This window comes from Penaeus japonicus, unplaced genomic scaffold, assembly GCF_977035675.1.
Source record: "Penaeus japonicus unplaced genomic scaffold, GWHDUDI00000001_assembly GWHDUDI00000026, whole genome shotgun sequence".
Taxonomy (NCBI): Eukaryota; Metazoa; Arthropoda; class Malacostraca; order Decapoda; family Penaeidae; genus Penaeus; species Penaeus japonicus.
The window spans coordinates 28,050,348-28,055,347 of record NW_028234428.1 but is presented as its reverse complement, the minus strand read 5'-3'; the positions used below and the strand labels follow the sequence as shown (position 1 = coordinate 28,055,347).

Below are 5,000 nucleotides of genomic sequence, written 5' to 3'. Positions count from 1 at the left end.
TGCTTGTTCCTTTCTTCGCCTGACTGTTTTTTTTTCTGTATTTCCCCTTCGTTTGTCTCTTTTTTTATTATATTCTCTCTTAGTTCCTTTCTTTGTTTTATTTGTTCCTTTCATGTTCTCCACCTTCTTATTCTTCTCTTTTTCTCATTCTCTCCTCTCTCTTGATGCTCCTCCTCTTCCTCCTCTTATTTTTTTTCCTTTCACTATTCTATCTTCTGTTATCTGTCTCTTTCGCTCTTCCTCTCTCTCCCGCTGCTCTGATAATGATAGTGATAATGATAATGATAATAATAACGATAAAGATAAAGATAAAAATAATGATCGTGATAATGATATGATATTGACAACAAAAATAATGATAACAACAACAACAATGATAATGGCAATAACAATAATACCAACAACAAAGATAGTTACGTCGAATCGTGTGTATGTGTGTGCGTATGTCTGTGTGTGTGTGTGTGTGTGTGTGTGTGTGTGTATGTGTGTATGTGTATGTGGAGTGGGGGTGTGGGGGGGGGGGGGGATAAACCCGTGTCACGCCAAGTGCGAAACGACCGCCAAGCAGCATCGCAAATCACGCGAGGTCATCCGAGCTCGCAAAACACACGCAAAAAGGAACTCACATAAAGGCGTTCACTTCCCGCGCTCACGTCTTCTAGTGCAAACGCGCACGCAAAAAGGAACGCCTCTTCCCTTCTCTGTTCCCCCCTTTCCCCCCCTCCCCCATATCCCCCCCCCCTTCTGCCTGGCATGGGGAATGGTGGGGGGGTGGAGAGGGAAGAAATGAGTGATGGAGAGGGTCGGGGATAGGGAGAAAGGGAGGAAGAGTGAAAGCGAAAGGGAGAGAGAGAGAAGATGAGAAAGACAGAGACAAAGGAAAATAGAAGCTGTCCACCCTCCTCTCCTCCTCCTATTCCTTCCCCTCGCTCTCCCTCCATCTCCTTCCCCCATCCTTCCACCTCCTCCTCCTCCTCCTCTTCTTCTCATCCTACTTCCAAGGGCGAGGCATCCGCTCTTCAAGGCCTCATCCCATTTCCCTCATCTCATCCGTCATCCATCCCGCCCTTCGCTGCTCTGACGGACGGCACTCCCCCCTCCCTTCATCTCACTCCCCCTCTCCTCACTCCTACTCCCCCTCCCTTCATTCCCTCACTCCCCCTTCCCTCACTCCTACTACCCCTTCCCCCCACCCCCTCACACCCCCTCCCTTCACTCCTACTCCCCCTTCCCCTCACTTCTACTCCCCCTTCCCTCACTTCTATTCCCCCTTCCCTCACTTCTACTACCCCTCCCCTCACTCCTAATCGTATTCCTCCCTAACTCCTCCCCCTCAACCCCACCCCACCCCTTTTTTTGCGTCGTTGCTCTCTAGACGTCAACGCAATGACGTCACCGTTACGTCGGGACCTGTGTTACTTTTTGTTTGTTTCTTTGTTTGTTTGTTGTGGCTTTTACGGTCGGGATTCTGTTAGTATCATTTTCACAATAAAAATTATCATTATTATTACCAGCATGATCATCATCGTTATTATTTTGTTATCTTCATCATCATTATCATCATTATTACAATCATTATTATCATCATTATCATCATCATTATCCCTTCTACGTTTGATGTTGCAATTCCATAATTTTCGAATGTAGTTGCAAGAAGATCACCATTGCAGTGTCCAAGAAAAAAGAGAAAACAAGAAACAAACAATAACACAACAAAAAGATAAGCAACAAAACAAAAAGAAAAGTAAACAAAGACAACAAATACGAGAAATCAGGAACAAAAAATAAAACAATTAAAAGTATACAAAAACAATAATATGTAAACAATAAATAAAACCCTTAATAAAAACTGTGAGCAAAAACAATAAACAAGCAACAAACAAATAAGAAAGGAAAAAGGGGAAAGAGATAAACAGTAAACAAAGCAACAAACAACAACAAAATAAATTCTCAACAATATTAACACGAGAACAAAAACATTGACAACAACGAACAAAGACAGAGAAACAAGAACAAAGAACAAACGACAAAACCAACAAACACAATTGAAAAGCAAAACAAACAAAAAAACGAACGATAATCAAAAATAAAACCAATAAACAAACACACACGAAGAAGAAAACCAAAAACAAACACAAACGAAGAAAAACAAAATATACAAACACATACGAAAAACAAAAACAAACAAAGCAGAAAGAAAATGCAAGAATCTAAATACCAACACAAACAAGAAACAAATAAAAGCATGAAAAACAAGAAACTTACAAACAGTAAACAAAACGAGAAACAATGAACAAGAAACAGCAACAGAAAGACAAGTGTAATCAATAAACAACAAATAAAACAAAACAGAAGCTCTATATTTAAGAAACAACAACATAAACAATAAATCGTAAACATAAATCAATGGAGAACAAACAACCAAAACAAGAAACAACATGCGTCTATAATAAAGAAAAAAAAACACATAACAAAACAGATACACAGAACCAAGAGACAATCAAGAAGAAACCCATTCCAAAAAAAACAAAGATAAACAAAAAACAAACAAACAAAAAAGCAAGACACCCTCCCCCTCCCCCCTCCCTCCCCCGCAAGGAAAAAAATAATAACGATAATCTAAAAACACGTAACCAGGAAGACGCAGCAACATCCCACAGGTACTTCCGCAGGTACTGCAACTGCGGTCTTGTCTCAAGGGCTTCTTGCAACCCCCTCCCCTCCCCTCCCCCCCTCCTCCCTTGTCCCCCTTGCCCCCCCCCCCCTGCCCCCCGGCGTGTTCATCATCATTATCTTGCAATTAAAACACTCCGCTGATCAAGCAACGACACATGAGAAGATGTTGCTTCGTCTTCCTGTTGCAACATATGGAAAGGATGTGATTATGATGTAGGTTTATGATGCGTGGAGTTCGAAATTGTATGTTTTGAATTCGTTAGATGTGAAATTATACGGTAATTGGATTCCTGTGTGTTCTGTGTATGTATTTTTTTCCTTTCTTTTATGATTTTTTTTACGGACCTTTGTGTGTACAGTATAATTATCTTTTATAATCGCTAAATAGAAGTAATATGTATTGATATTATGCGTTAATTATTCTTTTGTGTGTGTCATATTTCCGACGTCATGTAATACGTTTAGTATATTACCTTTCATTATTTTTTAATCACTATATATTAAATGTCGTCTAAGATAAGTATATTCTTTTTGTTCATCTTTTTTTTTTTTTTTTTTTTTTTTTTTTTTTTTTTTTTTTTTTTTTGTTAGGAAAATTAGTCTTTTTGTTTTTACAGTATGATATACGTACTGCAGTTTAGTACACTGATAATGTGTAAGAGAATTGCTTTATGAAGTTGTGTGTGTGTGTTTATATATATATATATATATTATATATATTATTATATATATATATATATATAATTATATATATATATATATATATATATAATATATATATATATATATATATATATATTAATATATATATATATATATAATATATATATATATATATATATATATGCATTCCTCTGATTCTACTGTTGATAATGATTATGATGATAATGGTAATAATGATAATAAAAATGATGATAATAGTGATAACAATAAATAAACATACAAATAAAGATGTAACAACGTATTGGTTATCGATGCAATCAAACAAGGAGATTCATGAACGCATCGTAAAAGAAACAGTACCGGTTTTTCTTTCCGTTTTCCCAGAACTTGCATGCAACTTGCACTCTTATGTTGCGAAATGTGAATGACTTATGAAGTGACCATGAACTGATTTTATTTTCTTGGGTAAATAATCATATTTAGGGAACAAGTTTAGTATATATTTTAGAATAAAAAGCGCCGAGAGAGAGAGAGAGAAAGAGAGAGAGAGAGGGGAGAGAGAGAGAGAGAGAGAGAGAGAGAGAGAGAGAGAGAGAGAGAGAGAGAGAGAGAGAGAGAGAGAGAGAGAGAGAGAGAGAGAGAGAGAGAGAATTAGAGAAAGAATCAATGACCCTTTGCACTATAACATCTACAACCTTATCACAAATCTCAAGGGAACAGTCTTCTAATTCAAATAATCTTCTAATTAAAAATCCATAATTTCTTCCAAGTTAACTAAAGAAGCTGTAAGATGTAGGAACTCCTACCACAAAATTAACCGTTATAACCGTTAAATTTAGACAAATACGAACTAGAAATTTAAATCCCGTGTTTACCAACCTTTCGCAATTACTTAACCGTCCAAATATTCTAGTTTTACGTAATCTCGTTATCTCGAAACGCCAGTGTCTTATAAGTGATCATTCTATCCCTAAAGCATGCAAGGACACACTGCACAGTCTGAACGGTTTTTACGGCATCTCCTCGTGACTTGTTTGTAAAGGTTGAAAATAATGGTTATATCCTGCCTGGAGATGATGATGATGGTGGTGGTGGGACTGGCTACAGTGTCTGTGTGAAATCCACGTTGATGAGCTGATATCATTAGTGGTTTTACTTATCGTGTCATTAACGGCGTCTTTTGTCTCGTCACGGTAATTACGAAGCCTTGATAACACACTGAAGCCCCGCCCCTTTTGGATGTGGCCTTGGTTCTTTGGCCTAGGTCTTAGGTCTATGCATGCAACCCGAAAGACGTGTAACTGCACCTAAGTGTAATCAATGGGAGTTTACAGCGTTCGTGCTGAAATGAATAGTCTAAATTGTGAATATCAAGGATATTGTTTACAAAATCAAAAGACAAAAGGTGTGGGAAGGGCACGCTGGGTGACTTGTAACGGTACCCGCAGTATTCAAAATTACACGAATCGTTATTTTAACTAATCTTATATATTCTGGAGAGCAGTGTGTCTGTTTCGGACTGTGAAATGTTCCAAGGATTCTCCGAGGTGCTTTGGGTTACATTCATATCGCTTGTCATCCGTGGTTCTCACACTTTTTCATTGAATTTTCCTTTAAGAGAATCTTGACATGCTCGTATCCCTTTACAGTTCTATTCTAAT

The 5,000-nt window shown here is 37.7% G+C and overlaps 1 protein-coding gene across 2 annotated transcripts in view; it reads right to left on the bottom strand.

Annotated features, from left to right (window-relative positions):
* Positions 1-5,000, bottom strand: part of LOC122253804 (neurotrypsin) — a 119,412-nt gene that overhangs the window by 94,117 nt on the left and 20,295 nt on the right. The window lies entirely within an intron of this gene.